This window comes from Danio rerio, chromosome 18 (genome assembly GCF_052040795.2).
Source record: "Danio rerio strain M-AB ecotype USA chromosome 18, GRCz13ab, whole genome shotgun sequence".
In the NCBI taxonomy this organism is placed as follows: Eukaryota; Metazoa; Chordata; class Actinopteri; order Cypriniformes; family Danionidae; genus Danio; species Danio rerio.
In genome coordinates this window covers 47,005,504-47,028,892 of record NC_141038.1, presented here as the reverse complement: position 1 = coordinate 47,028,892, position 23,389 = coordinate 47,005,504, and the positions used below count along the sequence as shown (strand labels likewise).

Genomic DNA, 23,389 nt, shown 5'->3' with positions numbered 1-23,389 from the left:
ATATTGATGGTCCAGGATCAACATTAGTGAATTTATATATTGATGGTCCAAGATCAACATTAGTTAATTTATATATTGATGGTCCAGGATCAACATTAGTGAATTCATAAAATTGATGGTCCAGGATCAACATTAGTAAATTTATATATTGATGGTCCAGGATCAACATTAGTAAATTTATATATTGATGGTCCAAGATCAACATTAGTAAATTTATATATTGATGGTCCAGGATCAACATTTGTAAATTTATATATTGTTGGTCCAGGATCAACATTAGTGAATTCATAAAATTGATGGTCCAGGATCAACATTAGTGAATTCATAAAATTGATGGTCCAGGATCAACATTAGTAAATTTATATATTGATGGTCCAGGATCAACATTAGTAAATTTATATATTGATGGTCCAAGATCAACATTAGTAAATTTATATATTGATGGTCCAGGATCAACATTAGTAAATTTATATATTGATGGTCCAGGATCAACATTAGTGAATTTATGCATTGATGGTCCAGGATCAACATTAGTAAATTTATATATTGATGGTCCAGGATCAACATTAGTGAATTCATAAAATTGATGGTCCAGGATCAACATTAGTCAATTTATATATTGATGGTCCAGGATCAACATTAGTGAATTTATATATTGTTGGTCCAGGAATAACATTAGTTAATTTATATATTGATGGTCCAGGATCAACATTAGTTAATTTATATATTGATGGTCCAGGATCAACATTAGTGAATTTATATATTGATGGTCCAGGATCAACATTAGTGAATTTATATATTGATGGTCCAGGATCAACATTAGTGAATTTATATATTGATGCTCCAGGATCAACATTATTGAATTTATATATTGATGGTCCAGGATCAACATTATTAAATTTATATATTGATGGTCCAGGATCAACATTAGTGAATTTATAAAATTGATGGTCCAGGATCAACATTTATGAATTAATATATTGATGGTCCAGGATCAACATTAGTGAATTTATATATTGATGGTCCAGGATCAACATTAGTTAATTTATATATTGATGGTCCAGGATCAACATTAGTGAATTTATATATTGATGGTCCAGGATCAACATTAGTGAATTCATAAAATTGATGGTCCAGGATCAACATTAGTGAATTTATATATTGATGGTCCAGGATCAACATTATTGAATTTATATATTGATGGTCCAGGATCAACATTATTGAATTTATATACTGATGGTCCAGGATCAACATTATTGAATTTATATATTGATGGTCCAGGATCAACATTAGTTAATTTATATATTGATGGTCCTGGATCAACATTAGTGAATTCATAAAATTGATGGTCCAGGATGAACATTATTGAATTTATATATTGATGGTCCAGGATCAACACTGGTAAATTTATATATTGATGGTCCAGGATCAACATTAGTTAATTTATATATTGATGGTCCAGGATCAACATTAGTTAATTTATATATTGACGGTCCAGGATCAACATTAGTGAATTCATAAAATTGATGGTCCAGGATCAACATTAGTTAATTTATATATTGATGGTCCAGGATCAACATTAGTGAATTTATATATTGTTGGTCCAGGATCAACATTAGTAAATTTATATATTGATGGTCCAGGATCAACATTAGTAAATTTATAAAATTGTTGGTCCAGGATCAACATTAGTAAATTTATAAAATTGATGGTCCAGGATCAACATTAGTAAATTTATAAAATTGTTGGTCCAGGATCAACATTGGTGAATTTATATATTGATGGTCCAGGATCAACATTAGTGAATGTATATATTGATGGTCCAGGATCAACATTAGTGAATTTATAAAATTGATGGTCCAGGATCAACATTATTTAATTTATATATTGATGGTCCAGGATCAACATTAGTGAATTTATATATTGATGGTCCAGGATCAACATTAGTGAATTTATATATTGATGGTCCAGGATCAACATTATTGAATTTATATATTGATGGTCCAGGATCAACATTATTGAATTTATATATTGATGGTCCAGGATCAACATTAGTGAATTTATATATTGATGGTCCAGGATCAACATTAGTGAATTTATATATTGATGGTCCAGGATCAACACTGGTAAATTTATATATTGATAGTCCAGGATCAACATTAGTGAATTTATATATTGATGGTCCAGGATCAACATTAGTGAATTTATATATTGATGGTCCAGGATCAACATTAGTAAATTTATAAAATTGTTGGTCCAGGATCAACATTAGTAAATTTATAAAATTGTTGGTCCAGGATCAACATTGGTGAATTTATATATTGATGGTCCAGGATCAACATTAGTGAATGTATATATTGAGGGTCCAGGATCAACATTAGTAAATTTATAAAATTGATGGTCCAGGATCAACATTGGTGAATTTAGAAAATTGATGGTCCAGGATCAACATTAGTGAATTTATATATTGATGGTCCAGGATCAACATTAGTGAATTTATATATTGATGGTCCAGGATCAACATTAGTGAATTTATATATTGATGGTCCAGGATCAACATTAGTTAATTTATATATTGATGGTCCAGGATTAACATTAGTGAATTTATATATTGATGGTCCAGGATCAACATTAATTAATTTATATATTGATGGTCCAGGATCAACATTAGTTAATTTATATATTGATGGTCCAGGATCAAAATTAGTTAATTTATATATTGACGGTCCAGGATCAACATTAGTTAATTTATATATTGATGGTCCAGGATCAACATTATTGAATTTATATATTGATGGTCCAGGATCAACATTAGTAAATTTATATATTGATGGTCCAGGATCAACATTAGTAAATTTATATATTGATGGTCCAGGATCAACATTAGTTAATTTTTATATTGATGGTCCAGGATCAACATTAGTTAATTTATATATTGACGGTCCAGGATCAAAATTAGTTAATTTATATATTGATGGTCCAGGATCAACATTAGTAAATTTATATATTGATGGTCCAGGATCAACATTAGTTAATTTTTATATTGATGGTCCAGGATCAACATTAGTAAATTTATATATTGATGGTCCAGGATCAAGATTAGTGAATTTATATATTGATGGTCCAGGATCAACATTAGTTAATTTATATATTGATGGTCCAGGATCAACATTGGTAAATTTATATATCGATGGTCCAGGATCAACATTAGTTAATGTATATATTGATGGTCCAGGATCAACATTAGTTAATTTATATATTGATGGTCCAGGATCAAGATTAGTGAATTTATATACTGTTGGTCCAGGATCAACATTAGTTAATGTATATATTGATGGTCCAGGATCAACATTAGTAAATTTATATATTGATGGTCCAGGATCAACATTAGTTAATTTATATATTGATGGTCCAGGATCAACATTAGTAAATTTATATATTGATGGTCCAGGATCAACATTAGTGAATTTATATATTGATGGTCCAGGATCAACATTAGTGAATTTATATATTGATGGTCCAGGATCAACATTAGTAAATTTATATATTGATGGTCCAGGATCAACATTAGTGAATTTATATATTGATGGTCCAGGATCAACATTAGTGAATTTATATATTGATGGTCCAGGATCAACATTGGTGAATTTATAAAATTGTTGGTCCAGGATCAACATTATTGAATTTTTAAAATTGTTGGTCCAGGATCAACATTAGTGAATGTATATATTGATGGTCCAGGATCAACATTAGTAAATTTATAAAATTGATGGTCCAGGATCAACATTGGTGAATTTATAAAATTGATGGTCCAGGATCAACATTAGTTAATTTATATATTGATGGTCCAGGATCAACATTAGTAAATTTATATATTGATGGTCCAGGATCAACATTAGTGAATTTATATATTGATGGTCCAGGATCAACATTAGTGAATTTATATATTGATGGTCCAGGATCAACATTGGTGAATTTATAAAATTGTTGGTCCAGGATCAACATTATTGAATTTTTAAAATTGATGGTCCAGGATCAACATTGGTGAATTTATAAAATTGATGGTCCAGGATCAACATTAGTTAATTTATATATTGTTGGTCCAGGATCAACATTAGTAAATTTATAAAATTGTTGGTCCAGGATCAACATTAGTGAATTTTTAAAATTGATGGTCCAGGATCAACATTAGTGAATTTTTAAAATTGATGGTCCAGGATCAACATTAGTGAATTTATATATTGTTGGTCCAGGATCAACATTAGTGAATTTATATATTGTTGGTCCAGGATCAACATTAGTTAATTTATATATTGTTGGTCCAGGATCAACATTAGTTAATTTATATATTGATGGTCCAGGATCAACATTGGTGAATTTATATATTGTTGGTCCAGGATCAACATTAGTGAATTTATATATTGTTGGTCCAGGATCAACATTAGTTAATTTATATATTGATGGTTCAGGATCAACATTGGTGAATTTATATATTGATGGTCCAGGATCAACATTAGTTAATTTATATATTGATGGTCCAGGATCAACATTATTTAATTTATATATTGATGGTCCAGGATCAACATTAGTTAATTTATATATTGATGGTCCAGGATCAACATTAGTAAATTTATATATTGATGGTCCAGGATCAACATTAGTTAATTTATATAGTGATGGTCCAGGATCAACATTAGTGAATTTATATATTGTTGGTCCAGGATCAACATTAGTTAATTAATATATTGATGGTCCAGGATCAACATTAGTTAATTTATATATTGATGGTCCAGGATCAACATTATTTAATTTATATATTGATGGTCCAGGATCAAAATTAGTTAATTTATATATTGATGGTCCAGGATCAACATTAGTAAATTTATATATTGATGGTCCAGGATCAACATTAGTAAATTTATATATTGATGGTCCAGGATCAACATTAGTTAATGTATAAATTGATGGTCCAGGATCAACATTAGTTAATTTATATATTGATGGTCCAGGATCAAGATTAGTGAATTTATATACTGTTGGTCCAGGATCAACATTAGTTAATGTATATATTGATGGTCCAGGATCAACATTAGTAAATTTATATATTGATGGTCCAGGATCAACATTAGTTAATTTATATATTGATGGTCCAGGATCAACATTAGTAAATTTATATATTGATGGTCCAGGATCAACATTAGTGAATTTATATATTGATGGTCCAGGATCAACATTAGTGAATTTATATATTGATGGTCCAGGATCAACATTAGTAAATTTATATATTGATGGTCCAGGATCAACATTAGTGAATTTATATATTGATGGTCCAGGATCAACATTAGTGAATTTATATACTGATGGTCCAGGATCAACATTGGTGAATTTATAAAATTGTTGGTCCAGGATCAACATTATTGAATTTATAAAATTGTTGGTCCAGGATCAACATTAGTGAATGTATATATTGATGGTCCAGGATCAACATTGGTGAATTTATAAAATTGATGGTCCAGGATCAACATTAGTTAATTTATATATTGATGGTCCAGGATCAACATTAGTAAATTTATATATTGATGGTCCAGGATCAACATTATTTAATTTATATATTGATGGTCCAGGATCAACATTAGTGAATTTATATATTGATGGTCCAGGATCAACATTAGTGAATTTATATATTGATGGTCCAGGATCAACATTATTTAATTTATATATTGATGGTCCAGGATCAACATTAGTTAATTTATATATTGTTGGTCCAGGATCAACATTAGTAAATTTATATATTGATGGTCCAGGATCAACATTAGTAAATTTATATATTGATGGTCCAGGATCAACATTAGTGAATTTATATATTGATGGTCCAGGATCAACATTAGTTAATTTATATATTGATGGTCCAGGATCAACATTATTTAATTTATATATTGATGGTCCAGGATCAACATTAGTTAATTTATATATTGTTGGTCCAGGATCAACATTAGTAAATTTATATATTGATGGTCCAGGATCAACATTAGTAAATTTATATATTGATGGTCCAGGATCAACATTAGTGAATTTATATATTGATGGTCCAGGATCAACATTAGTTAATTTATATATTGATGGTCCAGGATCAACATTAGTTAATGTATATATTGATGGTGTTGCATGTACTGTACCTATAGGCAATACATAATCTGAGTAAAAGACTTACTTTAGAGTCAATGTTACTCTTGATTTACACTGGTGAGTGAACAGCAGAAGGTCCCTGCTTTGAGTCTCGGCTGGCCTGTCTGTGGAGTTTGCATCTTCTTTCCATGTCCATGTGGGTTTCCTCCAGGTGCTCTGGGATCCTCCACAGTCCAAAGATGTGGTATGAGTGAATTGGATGAATTAAATTGAGAGAGAATTCAAAAAGGAAAGTGAGTGAGAAAATACAACAACATACCTAAAACTAACTCCCAAGCAACCCCCACCAACATGGCAGCATCATGCCAGACTGAGACTTGCTTTAGAAATGAAGTTACAATCTTAAATGTGTTTAGTGCCACAATTGGAGCAGAGAGTACCCACTTGACACACTTACACTAATAGTAACCATTAGAAAAGTAATTTTATGGCACTCCAGAGGTCAGTAAGTCAATGAGTGCAGTGGGCTCTCGGAGATCATACCAGTGTATCAATATTCGTGTAATTAAATTGATAGTCAAAGCCTGACGGTCTGTGTTATGTTTCCATTTTTCATTCACCAGTTGTCTGCGGCGGCTCACATTTAGAGCCAGCCCATTGTGATAAGTCACACATTATGAGCATCTTCAGCACAAGGAAAACCTAATCAGAGCGTTGAGAGAAGGCGGATCTGTCTGTGAGGGAGGGAAAGAGCTTAGGAGGGGGGCAGTTTTTCTTTGTGGGAACATTATTAGAGTAACCAATCCCTGAAATGTGGGGAGAATAAGAATTGAGCTGCCTGAGAGACACCATTATGCTTTAATGTGGAGAGTTCAAACCATGTCTGATCATATCGCTGTGTATTTCATTGCCAAATGGATCCTTTTATCAAAGATGGCCGCATGCTGTTCTCACACCATCACACACACTGAAGCCCTTGAAGTCAGACATTTTGGGGTATTTAATGTTGAAAATTATAGATTACAAGAAACATAATAGCCAAACTAGAAAAACAATTCTCCATCATGTCTAGTACTTGTTATATCATAGTCCTGTCAAATAACTTCAGCAGCACTGACAGATGCTGAAAGCATAACACAGTGGTAATACTGGAGCCCCTTTTAAAATGTGTATATATAAGATATGAAGAGTTCAGATGCAAAACCTTCTAAATCCATCAGACCTCTTTTCTTGTAAATGAGCATTTTCTATCAGGCTTGCATTTAATATGTAATGATAAGGTTATTAGCTAGTAAATACAATACACTTTTTTTTTCTTTCAAATGTCACTTTAGACAATTCTTTGGGTTTTAATAAGGTAAATTTTATTTTGTGTCAAACCAGCTAAATCCACTTGTGCTAATATTGTACCCAATATTGTGCCACCTACACAAGACAGTGTATTAGCTGAAATATCACTAAAGATGCAATTAGAAATTATTTTACCAAACGTAAAACACATCACACAAACCACCTAAAATTTTAAATATATAAATCTGTCAAGTGGTGGTTCATTCCACTGTGATAAAAGAAAGGAAAATGAATGAATGAAATCTGTAAAGTAGGTGCATTAATCAATAACATTAATACTGACAATATTTAAATCTTAACAATCTGTTGTCATTTCTGATATTTGGGATTTAAATTGAACGTAAGTAGAACAATGTAAACATTGCAAACACTGTAAACTAAGCTTGGTAGATTCAAATAATATAGTGTGAAAACATTATGAAACATCAATATCTGTGGATTGTCCATTAATATAAAAAGCTTATCAGACATATAGTTTATACATTATATTTATCTTTTTTAAACTAGCTTAAATTAGCAAATAAAACACAAGGTAGGCCCACTGGGCAAAAAGGGGATGCCTCTCAGACCATTTTAGTCACCATACTTAAGGTCTTGGTCCCTTGTTTATCCTCATAGCATCCACATGAGATAAAAGAACGGCATCATGACTTCATCTTTTGTGAAATAAGAGTTGCCGTTTATTGTATAGTAAATCAAACTCATTCAAAGTAGCGTCGCTGCGCAAAAAAAAAAAAAAAAAAGCGTTATAAATGCATGCTACACTTCCGACTGTACTGTGTGTTTCCTTTATTTTATAATGCAGAGTTTTGAGGTAAGGGATCCAGTTCATCAAACTCCATCTTTTAAAATTGAAAGCGAAATAACACAGTCTCATAAAAGCCGGAGCATCAGCGCCCTGCTACACTGAAAACATATGATTTGATTCACGCTTCTGATTGGTTCTCAGGATATAGCGGCTTTTGCTGTCAAAGGCAAGTGGCGTATAGAGGCTTTTGCCAACGAACTGTCTGAATTCACTTAATGAAGCATTCACTTAATGTCATTAGCTCATTTCTGGCGGAAGTGGCATTTAGCGGCTTTTGCATCTGAACTCTTCATATATACAAACAAACGTGCAGGTTTTATAAAGGACACTAAAGTGTAGTTAAAGAGTTTATAATTCTGTAATAGCATTATTTAGCGCTCATCTAAACATTACGCTTGTATGTATCGGTTACATGGACACTAATAATATGATTTTAATACGACTACGACAATACTCTGACTAAGACAATACTCTGATTAAGAGTTTACCATGTAAACAGCAATTCTTGATTGCTTTAATCCCATTAAAGTCATGATTAAGACGTAGAGTATGCCGATTTAAGTCACATTATAAAAAGTGCAGTACAGACATGTAAACACTGCAACTATTATTTTTGTGTAGGACTTTTTTTGCCGCATTTACTTCATATTCGCATCCAATATCTAACTCTTCATGGGGTGCATGCATAAAATGTTCCTGAATGAAAGTGAAAGTGCCAAACTGCAGTTAATGTTGACTAATCAAAAATGAAACCCAAATTTCATGAAACTCCAGAGGAAATGTGGACAACGTTATTTGAATTACAAGCTATTTGTGTAAAACAGGATCATGAAAAGTATGAGTAAAAAACAGACCTTTCAAAAAGTTCTCGAGTAGCGAGTATTACGCTGTACATAAGCTGATGAATTTACCTGTAGTTTGTGTATGTGTGTAAACGTAACATTCTGTAGTGCATCTAGTTATTGCCCAGCAGGTAGACAACATCATAAGATGTTAATATTAGGTTAGATTTAGGTTGTGCTGTCAGGTGACCAAAATTCAAGTCTAGCCAGCATCTAAGGACGTTATTTTGATGTCCAATAATGACGTCAAATGACGTTGATATTTGGTCGATTTTGGGTTCAAAATCAAACATTCTAAACCAATGTCATATTGATGTCAAATACTGACATTCATTCGTCAGTTATGACAACAAAATCATAGTGGTAACGTCCACACGTCAACCTGTAACATCATTCCAAAAAAAAAAAAAAATGCAACATCCATGATGTTAGGGTACAACACCAATCTTATATCATGTCAAGTCCATTTCGGTCATCATGCAGTAAACATCTGTCATCTTCTCATCAGTAACATGCATCTCAACCAGGGGTGTCAAACTCAATTCCTGGAGGGCCGAAGCCCTGCACAGTTTTGTTCCAACCCTGCTCCAACACACTTACCTGTAGGTTTCAAACAAGCCTGAAGGACTCAATTAGTTTGATGAGGTGTGTTTAATTAGGGTTGGAACTAAACTGTGTAGAGCTGCGGCCCTTTTGGAACTGAGTTTGACACCTGTAGTCTCTAGGTCAATGCGCGTAATGATTTTGGACATCTTCTTGGACACTTTTAATGCTTCCAAGCAGTTTGCTGCAATTATAAAGTGCCCATGCGATGATGCGATTTACCTTCGATGTGCAATTTGATTGGACAGGAATCAAAAGATAACTCAGCCAATCCCCATGGGTAAGAAAAAATGAAGGAGTGACTGCAGCTTAAAGCAAAGTAGTGGAGTAAAAGTACAGATACAGCACTAAAAATCTACTCAAGGGAGAGTAATAGTACACGTTTTTAAAACCTCTTGGTAAATTACAACTTCTGGAAAAAACTACTCAATTACAGTAATTTAAGTATTTGTAATTATTTACTTTACACCACTGGCTGTATGTCATTCCAGTTCATGGAAAATAAATGGAAAAGGTCTGAAATATACAGGCAGTTATACATGTAGAAATTATCCCACATGGAGGTCATTACATAGCGCATAGCTGTAGCTGGCTCAAGTGCTACAGGAAGTACATCATTCAAAAAGAGAGAGGATGTGCGTTTATGTGTGTGTGTGTGTGTGTGTGTGTGTGTGTGTGTGTGTGTGTGTCAGACACTTATCAGGAAAACCAATCGCTACATTCTTCCACAGGCTAATCTGATCAATAGTTCTCTCTTTTAGCATGAATACATGGGAGCTGCTGAATACACTGAGTTTACTAATAGAGTCCTGTTTAAACTTACCTGTACATGGCCATTCTTTTGAGCACTAGTTTGCTTTAAGTGCTTTGACCTCCGATGTGTCTGAATAAAGCCCACTGGTGCTAAAAGATCTGGCAGAGCCTCATCGATTGACCGTGGCCTGTGAACCATTTCGTATTCATTACAATAGAAGAATTAGAGAAGAGATAATGGATGAAAAAGTAGATTCTGAAAACCAATTTTAATCTAAACACACGCACTAAATAAAACCGCATTGATCGGGAAAATAATTTGAGTCCTTCAGATCGGTTTTCATCTGCATCTGCTCACCCGAGGACCATTGTTCTAAAGTTTGTTGTCACATTCATCATGGGTTTGTTCAGTTTCAAAAATATCAATATGTTTGTGTTGTGGCCATTGACATGCATGGTGTCTGTTTTCGACCTGCTTTCTCGTTTTGAGGCTTTTAGGCTGAGTCTGAATTGGAAACATTGATATTCCAAAGGCCACTTTGTCTCGGCTGTTGCTTTATGCTGGATGAGCAAAACACCAGGGCTGAGCACCAGTATGAGTTGAACTGCAACTTCTAAACTTCAATTAAATGTTAAGGTAGATAAAAAAGATGCAGATTTATGTATTGTTATAGGTGCACTGCATGGTACAGTGCAGTTTGGCACATTTTTAAAGGCATTTTTTTACCTAGTACTTTTTAGTACCACCTCAGGTGCATTGGACCATTACCGAAACATTAAGAAAACACTGCTAAAATTGGTCCAAGAGAATCATCACTTTCAGAGTCATAAGCCATCAAACCTGCTATATTGGAATAGTGAGTGGCAACTATTCACGGCTTGTACTGTATCTGGTTAACTCATTATATTCACATGTTGCGTTTAAAACCAAATTGAAAATGCAGCACGTGCTGCTTTTTTTCCTTGAATTTACATGAGTTCGTGAGCTTACGATTTTCTGCCATTACTATGGCCACCATCAGCTGTTTACATGCGGCGTTCAAGTTTCAAAATAGTGCAAGTTTGCCGCTGTGTGGATTAACACTGAATGTGTTTCATTGGTATTACTTTTGGTTAAGAACAGAGCAAGATGATGGTGCATTGGGTTCACAAATATACTCTGCATGCACTCTGGCTACTTCAACAATGTTGATTAGCCGTGGTGGACATTTTTCTCTGTCTTGCGCTGAATGCAGTCGATCAATCGCAACAGACTGTGTTATCGAGCCAATCAGCGCAGATTAGCGTCACGGTAAGAAGGGGTCTGGGAACAAATGAGTGGCTGAACAAATCATATGGGAATCATTGGGATTATTAGGTAAAATAAATGCATATTATAAGACAATGAGTGTTTTTATACCTTGCATGCATATCAGTCTTGTTGGAGACCCCCAAAACCAAAATATGACCTTTTTAATGGATAATAGGGGCTCTTTAAATTTGATTTTGTGAAAATAAATGATGCACTTTGCACAAGCCCGTCTTGGAATTTGCCTTCCCCTTCTATTTGCAGTTTCCCTGTGCTTCCTCTCCCACAAACTATTTTCCATTGCCAACACAGTTTATCACATAAGTGATTGGTCATTGTTTAGCGCCAGAGTTGCTCATTCTTCTGGGATGATGATTTTCTCCATCATCAGAATAAACAGTACTCTCGAGGAAAATGGCCACCTGTTTACTTACACCGCTCTATGTTTTATGCACGTAGAAAAAGCACCATGAAGGTTTCCGCATGCTGAAATGGCACATTTAACAACAGTCTTTTACAAGTTAAATCATAAAAGTTTTGCTGTCTAACAAAAGCCCTCAACTAAGTAAGACTTGATGCCTCTAATGACCCACATTTGTAGACTCAGCAGGACTAACAAGCTCTGAAACTCAGCCTTTTGACACCTTTTCAACATTTCAAGTTACAAGTACAGCTCATTTGTCCCCGTCTACGGGTTCAGCATTGATGCTCAGTGATTAGTATGTCTTTGTTTTGTTTTTATAGCACTCGTGTTCTACGGTGTCATGAAAGGATTTATGTTGTTTCTTGTTGTTTTATAAGGTGCACTTCACTAGCTGATAAAACGAGATTATTGATGAGTTGGATTGAGTTGAGCAATCCTGCCGGTTCCCATTCAGAGGGATGTGAGTGTGATTTATAGCCGTCTTTATCCGTTTATAGGTTTGTGGATGAGGGCGACTGTGTCCTGATGCTGGAGGTGCCTCAAAGTGTGCAAATGACAAACTGAGTCACTTCATTACTTCACATGGTCTGCTGTGATTAAAAATGCCACATTATCTGGAGCTGTGCAATTCATCGAAACTGGCTTGTAATGATTCTGAAAAAGACTTGCAGAAACATCCACACATGATTACTGATTACTCATTTGTTATGAAGAAATAACTGAACATAGAGTTAAGAATGAAATGCCATGTAAAAGTGAAAACATAAATGGAACCGAATGGCTCTGAAAGCGACAGTACACTCTATTTCTGCTCCCGATTGTTTTTATCTTTAAGGGTTGTATGTAAGTTTTTGACTCTTCTAAAGCATAAAAATACCATAATATGTTTGCAGATATTTAAGAAACATGCCCAGTGAACATTCTTGTTTATCTGAAAAACAATGCTGAAGTCAGATGTTCTGCTTTGATCGTGCGCTGTCTTTGTTTTGATCTCTATAACCCGCCCAATGCCAGTTTAGCTAATTATATTTTAACACCTCGGGTTGCCTTGGTGGAAAACAGTGTATTTCATTCATTTAGTCATGAAGGCTCCCAAAGTATGCGTCCTTGACAGAAATGTAACCTCCGATGTACAGTAGCAGACTCCGAAATGAGATGCAGATTCAGAGTTCCACATAAGGTTATTAATTAGCAAATAATATAAATATTATGAACTTAAACATTAGGTGAGCAGGTTACATTGCAAATCTCATCACGTATAATGTTGTTAGGACATGGGGTTGCAATGATTTGGCTGTTTGCACCAGACGAAACACGTCAGAAATTTAAAAACATTCAGAAGCACTGAATAGTGCACTCACTGCACTCCAGCGAAGTGGTAAGATGTATAATCTAATTCAGTGTTTCTCAACTGGTGGGTCGGGAACATTTTCAGTGGGTCGCGGAGTGTTCAAAAAAACAACAAAGTTTAATTTTAAACTTATTTTGACTTTTATTTTGAAATGCGTGCACTACAACCCTACCGTTTGACATGTGAAATTTAATTTAATTATAGCAACAAATATGTCAAAGCGCAAGTACGACCCCAATTATGTAAAGTATGGATTTACATATATTGACGGCAAAAAAGACTTAAAACCTTAGTGTGTCATAAGTAGTAAGGTGCTCTCACAAGAGAGCATGAAACCTTCGGAATTAAAACGACATTAAGAAACCAGACAACTTGTTTTATTAACAGTTCAGTTTAGTTCATGGTGACTGAACTTTTCCTTACCCTAACCTCTGTTTACAGTATTTGTCGTTTTTACTTTGTAATATTTCTATAATTTGATACATTTTGTTAAATGACAGCAATAAAATATTGTTTATTTGTAAGTCTCGGTGATGTTCTTATGATTTATCTGTCACTACTTGTGTATGTTAACAAATAAATACAAACAAATTATAATTCCTAAAATTGTATAATAGTTCCTAAAAATTTGGGACGCGGCTTGATGACCATGTAAAAATGTGGGTCCCATGGCCAAACCAGTTGAGATCCCCTGATCTAATTAATACATATTAAACCTCTTTAACATTATTAAATGTACATGCTGAATCACTGATATGTGTTGGCTTGACAAAGCCATTTGACTATCTTGTTCATAAACAAAGGTGTCAGGACTTTTCATCTTGATGACACTGACACTTTCATTGACATCAATACTTGCTTTTGAGGAATGACCTCTCCATTTTGAGCAAGTGACACGCTTTTGCATTTGTTATCAACAAGGTTTTGGACTAATTGTTTTTCAGAATTGCATTAACCGTTGTGCAAATGTAAATAGTGTTGTGAGAAATGCACCAAAGCCTCTGAGACAAACTGTAAAAGATGGTTTTGTCCATACAGTATATTAGGTTTAAATAAAGATATATAAATTAAGACAAATGATAATGTGATATTGTAAATATAGATACACTGGTTATTTGGAAACGTGACATAAACAGCAGAATACACCTGTAGTGGACTTTAAAAAGTGCACTTTTAAAAAAATCTGCTAGCAGATAACATTTGGGCCACTGAAGGGTCAAGAAATACATTCAGTAACACTTCAACATATGGATTAATTCTCTCTAATAACTAGTTGCTTTTTAGCACGTGTATTAAGACATTTGATGTTTATGAGTATTTATAAAGTAAAAAACCTAAACCTAACTACTACTTTAAAGGGCCATGAAACCCCCCTGTTTCAGCAGTCAGGAAAGTGGGTGTGTCTAGCTCTGTTTAGGTGGGAGTGTTGGGGGAGGGAAAAGGGGAAGGATATGAATAAAAATGGAATTTTCCATTTGGGTACGCGCTGATTTTCACAGAGGAAAAACAAACACACGCAGGGGAGAAAGACAGTGACTGTGTTTAATGACGGTTGAATGTTTGACACCGCATGCCGTACACGAGAAAACACCTTTGCATTTCTCGGTAACTCAGATGCACTTGGTAGGTCAGAAAGCCGTGTGTGTGTAGACTATCCTGTCACAAAATGCGGCGAAAATTCAACACGACGGTCGGTAACAGTTTGCTTGCAGTGTTTACATGTTTACACTCGGAGAGCAGCATTTACAGTAGATCTTTCAGTCCATAATATTGTAGTGATATTAACGTACTGTAAACTTAGTAACTTGGAAATCATTTCGACTAAGGTCTGTCTTTAAACACTGAAAGAGTACTGCTGACGATACAAACTATAACTTTGCCATCTGAATGAACAAAGAAAGGGCACTGATCGCACACACTTACCAAATCTTTAGAGACAGGGCAATCAACACATTATGGAGCTGCATCTTTTTTAAAGGAGTCGAGCAGCAAATCCAGATTTCACAATTTCCAGATGCGAAAAACTCTTGAGTCAAAAATGTTCCGTACAAACATATTTCTGCCGCATGCACTGATCCACACGTGAGTCCAGTTGTGCTCTCATAGCTGGAAAATAAAAACAAAACCTTCATTGCAGCACATTATAAAAGCAACACTGACAGCCCGTATCCCCAAACAATTCTTACTCTTTTCCCACTTCTTTTGGCAACACAGTCTGAACACTGTTTCAAGTACAGTCTTCGAAGCTATCATGCATATTAATGAAGTTGCACCGGCGCATGCACAATAGAGCGCGCTGATTGGTTTGAACCAAGTCATACTCATGAATTAATGCAGCACACTCAGAGACGTAATTAGGCACTCCCAGGTACAGACAGCCAGTCTACACGCTGGAATACACGCTAAGATCTCATAGCCGTGACGCAGCTTCAAAAATTAGTTTCAAACCGGAAGTACGAATTTGCTCGAAATAACGCAATAACAACCAATTTACAATTTTTAGTGAAATATAGGTGTCCTAATAGTGTTTTTAGCAGTGTGGGACACATATACGACTGTCAACAGCTCAAAAATGTGTTTTGGTGTTTCGTGACCCTTTAATAACTACTAATAAGCAGTGAATTCTGAGTTTATTTAAGCAAAAATCATAGTTAATAGTGAGAATTTAACCCTAAAATAAAGTGTGACCATACATTCTGTGGATGCCAATGGCTGTTTAGAGCCAATGGGAGTTTAGAACCACTTGTGTGCGTGTAAACAAAGACACTTTCATTTTGCGTGAACTGTCCCTTCAAAAAGAACTTGGATGTAGATGCTGTGATTGTTTTCAGCATGATGTATGAAGGCGTTCCACATTCAAACGGCAGATGCCACTTTGGCTTCACAAAATGTCTTTCTTTCATATGCCATCGCTGCTGCATAGTGCATTGTCATTGTGTTTGAAAAATAGCATGTCAGAACAGATGCTTTTCTATTACAGCAACCTGGACTGTGGATACATTGCGCTCTCTAATAGCAGAGTGTCTGTAGCTGACAACAACACATCCATTCCACGGCAGGAGACAGGAGTGTTGTGGAATCATTCAGCGGTGAAAGAAGCGCCAGTCAGACAGGAATATGAGGACGATGGGGTCTGAGACACAAACTACTGCACTTATCACACCTGCTCAGACCAGATGCTGCGGCAGATGAGATGCTCACAGATATGCAGAGAAAGCAAGATGCAGATCACAGGAGAGCACTGGTGAGATATTGTATTAAAAGTGTTGTGCCTTACAGTAAAATCACGTCTTGTTTTATTTACATTTTTTTTCAGCATTGCCTCTATGTTACAGTTTTTCTCAGTCGCTTTGGTGCATTTCGCACAACACTATTTACATTTGCACAACAGTTAATGCAAACTGCAAAACAATTAGTGCAAACTGCAAAACCTTGTTGATAACCTGCAAAAGCGCGTCACATGCTCAAAATAGATAGTTCATTCCTCAAAAGCAAGTATTGATGTCAATCAAAGTGTCAGTGTCATCAAAATGAAAAGTCCAGTCACCATTGTTTATGAACAAGATAGTCAAATGGCTTGGTCATGTTTTTATTATGACACTTTTCAATGCAAAAAAGTCAGATTTTGGTGACACTTGCTGAAAATGCTCAAGACAGCACTATATACTATTTGCAAAGCCATTTGTACACTACAGTAAAGTTAGACATCACTGCATTTAGAGGTATCTGAGTACAAGACACTGAATATGTATGTTTCACATTTTTACTGCACATGCTCTTTACAATTCTAATTTGTTCACAGCATTGTGCAAAATAATAAGCACACCCTTATTTACAACAAGCATAAGCTTCCTTTAGGTAGAGCTGTGCACAACTGTAAACAATATTGCAGTACATATTAAAACTGAGCCTACAACATACACTGGTCTGTAAATCATTCATCAAATTGTTCAATTTTTAAGACATTTTCAGGAAAATAATGATTTACATTTTTTTTTTTAAATAAAATTTGCTAGTCAGATTTTGACAACTAGTTTAACATTTTTGTATGTAATGACTCAAGTAATGAAACAAGGACTATAGTTTTATATGGAGAGACTATTCAGCATTTACAAGTTTAGTTCATTTTGACTGACATGACATAAGCAAGTGATAATGTTATAAACAGCAGAGAGTTGTATGAAAGCAATTGATGCATGTCCAAAAGCATTTGCAATTTGCTGAAAGGAATGAGAAACTGCTACTATGATGTGCACAAATGACTAATTGTTTTGAGAAATGCATTAACTGTTGTGCAAATGTAAATAGTGTTGTAAGAAATGCACCAAAGCCTCTGAGAAAAACTGTAATATGCGCCTCTTTTTTTAAAGAAAAATAATTACAGTTTCCAGCTGAAATGATTAGAAATGGAATTAAGTCTGAGTGCACATGAAGGAAAAGTACAGTATGGCAGATGATACTGTATCATCATCATACCTGATCATACATCCGGATTTGTCCTCTAATTTCTAACCAATCCAACCAGACACTGCTTCTTTTTTTTCTTTTCTTTTTTCTTTTTTTTGGTGTAGAAAATGTTTAGCACATCAAAAACTTTACTGATAAATCTGATGGAAATGCTTATTTCATTTAAATTTAGAAAATGTCAACACAATCCGCTTGTTAAGTGGTGACGTGTTGGTGACGTATGTAATACTGTTTCCGGGTTCAAGCCGCCACTCATTTGAGTGGAGAAATGATTTGTTTATGATCACTTTTTATTCATATCACACTATAGAGTTAATTTTATATAAAGTCATAGTGTATACAACAATCTCTGGGCTTGCTGCATAACAAATAGCAAAATTTTAACAATTTATAAAAAATTAATCACGTTCTGGCTATTGGATATTAGAAATGGACATTTATATTGCGATCGTGATTTTTGAAAGCATTAAATCACTTTGTAAACTTTTATTATTACCATTTCATGAGTCTCCCCATTCAGTTGAATAGAGCACTTGAACCCGGAAGCCGCTTCATGTGACATCACACTTAACAAGCGGATATAATAACGTCAGGGCATGAATACTTAATAAATACTTTGTAATTCTATAACATTACTTTAAAATCTACACTACCTGACAAGTCTGTTGTCGATCCCAGTTGTAACTAAGGGTGCTTTCACACCTACATAGACTTTTGTTTTGGAACCTGTGTCGTTTGCCCAGTTAGCGCGGTTCGTTTGGCATATGTGAATCCAGCAATCGAGCTGGGATCCGCGGCAAAACAATCACTCTGAGATCACTTGAATGAGGTGGTCTCGGCTCGACTGAAACGAACTCTGGAGCGGATCGATTGTAGTGAGAAAGAAATATGATCCAAGCGCGGTTATATCACAGTGTTTTATGTACATGTAATAGGCATACGGCTATATGAAGAGAGAATTATGAGAAGGGCAGGAGGTCATTCCAGACGTCCACAAATGCACAGAGTTTCCCGGATGCCCACAAACAAGTGATAATCTCCTGGAAATCGCGCGTCTCTCGTCTCACAAAAGTTTATTTAAAATATGTTTTGGAACATTTGTATTATCTTCTTTCATATTCGTTTTAGCTTAATTAATTGGAAAATTTATTTTCATACAAATGTTTCAGCTCTTTCAGCTGAAGTCCAAACCGTGGAGAAATAATTCCAAATAATTCACAGTAATAAATGCAAGCAAGACACGTCTAAAATGAAATCTAGATCAGCAAGTGCTCCATTGAATGAGAAACAGTATAAACATAATCCATTATTCAGCGAGTGTCTATTTGAACTGAGCTGAAACTCCTGCGCTCTGCTTTTGTAGTGGTTGAGTGGTGCTCAGACTCATACACCACCTCTCATTGCCCACCAGATGCTTTCAGTACTGTAGGCTGATGTCTGGCTGGATCTGTGCGCAGACTCTAACACGCATTGAGTAGGTATGATTTTTATGAGTAAAGCTGAGTGCACTGGTGTGTTATTAATGCAGCGTAAAAAAAAAATCAGTTCAAAACCTGCCGCAATGATATTTAAGTGGTTGTGAAGATGTTCTGGTAACACGTTACAATATGGGAACACTAATATGCTTTGATTCATGCTTAGTATGACACGTGCACAGCTAATCCATTCATTAATGATTACCGCATCAACAATTTATTTGCGTCAAGATTTGGTCAGCCACATTTGGGCATACTTGCATGTAAACCCCTGAAAAAAGGCATGAAAGATGCCAAATCACATAGAGAACTTGGTAAGCATGAAAGGATGCAATTCTATGATTGAATAGGTGTTAAAAGATACATATGAGTAATAAGATGTTTTTAGCCTAATATTCATACATTCATATTCTCTCTGGCTTAGTCCCTTTATTAATCTTGGGTCGCCACAGCGGAATGAACCACCAACTTATCCAGCATCCGTTTTTCACAGCAGATGCCCTTCCAGCCGAAGCCCATCACTGGGAAACACCTGTACACTCTTGCATACACACAACAGACACTACATATAATTTAGCTTATTTCATTCACCTATAGTGCATGTGTTTGGACTGTGTGGGAAACCAGAGCACCCGGAGGAAACCCACACGAATACGGGGAGAACATGCAAACTCCACACAGAAACGCCAACTGACCCAGCCGACGCTCGAATCGTGCTACCAACTGTTGTACTCAGCCCAAATAGCACAGCTAAAAAAAAAAAAAGAACATGACTATAATTGATCATTTTCATTTGGAATAATTGGCAACGCGGTGGCGCAGTAGGTAGTGCTGTTGCCTCACAGCAAGAAGGTCGCTGGTTCTAGCCTTGGCTGAGTCAGTTGGCATTTCCGTGTGGAGTTTGCATGTCTTCTCTGTGTTGGCGTGGGTTTCCTCCGGGTGCTCCGGTTTCCCCCACAAGTCCAAAGACATGCGGTACAGGTGAATTGGGTAGGCTAAAATTAATAAAGAGACGAGATAAAGGGAAAACTAATGAAGGAATTTGCGATAATCAGCAAAATATGTGAATTTTGTCCAGTTCACTGCATTGCTTATGTCTGTGTTAATGCCCAACACTCTAATGGCCTAAAGCAGTAGTTCTCAAACTTTTTTCATCAAGTACCACCTCAGAAATAAATTGTCTCTCCAAGTACCATCAAAATGAGCAGTATTGAAATACAATAGTGTAGTAGGCCTAGTAAAGCAGCTACAACTCTGCACAGTTAAAAAAACGTGGCAGATTACCTCAGAAATATAGGCTTTATGTCATATATCGCATATTATATACATCATTTTTGATAAATTTTTAAATGTGTGTAGCATGTACATGACATACATCATTCCTCTGCGTACCACTAGAAGGAAGCCTGCGTACCACTAGAGGTACACGTACCACAGTTTGAGAACCACTGGCCTAAAGTGAATGGCCTAAAGTAAATGTCCAAGGCTGCATCCGAAATCGCATACACCCATACTATGTAATACGTTAAAACCAGTATGTGAGTGAGTGGTAGGTCCGAATTCATAGAATTCGAAAACAGTATGCAAGAAGTACCCGGATAACCTACTACTACTGGCGAGATTGGAGAGGGGTCTAGATGCAGACCTGGTGCAATCTGAGCTGCATCTAATGCTTTTTAAAGCACTCACCTAACCCCACCCCTAACCCTACCCGTCACAGTGACGTCGCTCACTCCATTGAGTGCATTGTGTCTGACATTCTCAGCTTGCATCATAAAGGCTGCATCCAGACACTATTGCAAGATTCTGAAGTGTGCATCCGATGGATGGATTCTTTTTATATATATAGACTTTTTAAAAATTTTTTAGGCATCTTAATGTAATGTCCATGGCATGATTTATGCGTGTGATGTATGCACTAGTTTTATATTAGTTTATATTGGTTACGTGGTGAACATTGCACTCTCTCGCTCTCGTTAACATGCTTATATTCCTGTGCTATATGACAATATAAAAGCTGTTTAAGTCCTCATGTTTGAGATTTAAGGTTTAGGACTCTGCTGAAGTCTGTTCTGTAATGAAAGTGTCAGACTTGACGTCATTCGCTATGGTTTTTAATGATGCACATTGGCAGGTAAAGAACCTGAAAATCCTTACACTGCTGACATGAGAACACATATCTGATTCATATTGGATAAATTTCCATATGAACAACGCCTGAATCTGATTTGAGTAAATCGAAATTGAGTCACTTGAACAGTGCAGAGTAAATGTGGCCTTAGAGGAGAAAGTTAGAGCGTAAAACTACAAACTACAGCTGATCAAATCCTTATAATTCTGGTGAGTGACATTCTACAGTAAGTCAATCTTTCTCTTTTGTATGTTCTTGTGCTGTATTTATACCATATAATTGTGGTGTATTGAGTGGGAGATCACAAATCAGAAATGTGTGTATTTTGCGTTGGCCACTCTTTGTAAAACCCTGAGACTTTTTGGTAGGCCACTTGTTTGTTTATAATGAGTCTCCTGTTTTCATTACTGCAGAGTTCAGTGAACAGAAAGAAAGAAGAAATGCCCGCATGTGTTTAACGTTTTTTCTTATTGCAAACACAACAAAAATTTGGTAGTTTTTTCGCTGCTTTGGCTTTTTCAGGGATAATCATTGTGATCTCCCGATTGCAACAGAGAAATACTGGGAAATGTCTATAGACTGATGGAATTTCATGCGGTTCGGCCTTATAATCTTAAAATATGAACACGATCACCTGTTTTGTCATCACTTTAGACATTATGGTAGAGAATCATTCAAACACTAGCTCTAAAGTGAGGTTTGTGAAGTAGCAACGATTTTTGCTGTATTGACATCAGCTGCAGATGTGAATGAATGGCAGAAGAAAGTAGTTCCTCATACAAAAAGATCTTTAGACTCTCTGTGTTTGATTTTTTTATACACACGAATTATGCTGTCAAACTATTGTATAAACACAATATCACACTCATAGCAGTGTGATGTGGCTGTATATCATCACCTGCGGCCTCATGCCAATGAATGCCTCCTACCAGTGCTGATATATATATATGCCATTGTGATTTTCGAAAGTATTACATTGCTTTGTAAACGTTTATTATTATTAAATTTGTTGAGTCTATCCCCTTACAGATGCTTTGCATGACGTCACACTTAACAAGCTGATAGATTGTGCTTTCGAAGGGTCAAGTAATAAATTAACATTCAAATGCAGTACCTACTGAGTAGTAGACGGACGCAGCTTAACTATGGCTCAGGTTCAGTTGGAAATTTTGCCCCCTCCATTGCACATTAGGCTGATTGCATTGAACGGTATTTCCACACCTCTCCTTTAGAAAACATATAATCATTCATGCATATAGCAAGTTTAATGAAGTTTTTAATGAAGTTATATGGCTAGGATAAAGCCTTTATTTATTTAAACTGCTATACTTTAGTTCAACACCGGCTTGCTTTCTATTAAAAAGGATCTGTGGATACATCACCCAGGTCTGATGTCATTGTTTAAGGTTTGAGACATATTAGCTTGAACAAAATTGATGAACTGTTTAAGTATTTGCAAAAGATATTCATCTTAGCAAGCACTGCTAATTAAGCCATAAACAGAAAATTATCCAAGACTGTGTGAGAAATGGAATATGAATTAGATGGCAGAAATTGTACCCAGCTCTTTTCTCCCACAGCTTGCCTTTTATTCCCCCGCTCACATTTCAAATGCAGAGTATCTCAGCGATGAGCTTAAAGTGGCGAGTCGAGCAGCTCCAACTGTCAGAGACCTGCCGCATCCTCATGGGTTTGATTAACATGATGGAAAAGGTTTTCGTCAACACTACACAGCATACGAATTCTCAAGAGTCTTCTCAGCATCGTCCAA

General features: G+C 35.5%; 1 long non-coding RNA gene across 5 annotated transcripts in view; it reads right to left on the bottom strand.

The window, feature by feature from the left end:
• LOC137488332 (uncharacterized) overlaps positions 1 to 23,389 on the bottom strand; it is a 300,450-nt gene that overhangs the window by 68,055 nt on the left and 209,006 nt on the right. For 2 of the 5 annotated variants that reach the window (XR_015515357.1, XR_015515363.1), the window contains 3 exons: positions 15,469 to 15,651; positions 10,553 to 10,670; positions 6,212 to 6,350 (listed from right to left, as the gene is read on the bottom strand). This is a non-coding gene — a long non-coding RNA (uncharacterized LOC137488332). Of the gene's footprint in view, positions 1 to 6,211; positions 6,351 to 10,552; positions 10,671 to 15,468; positions 15,652 to 23,389 lie in introns of those variants that run through there. The other 3 variants (XR_015515355.1, XR_015515358.1, XR_015515356.1) reach the window with 2 other exon arrangements.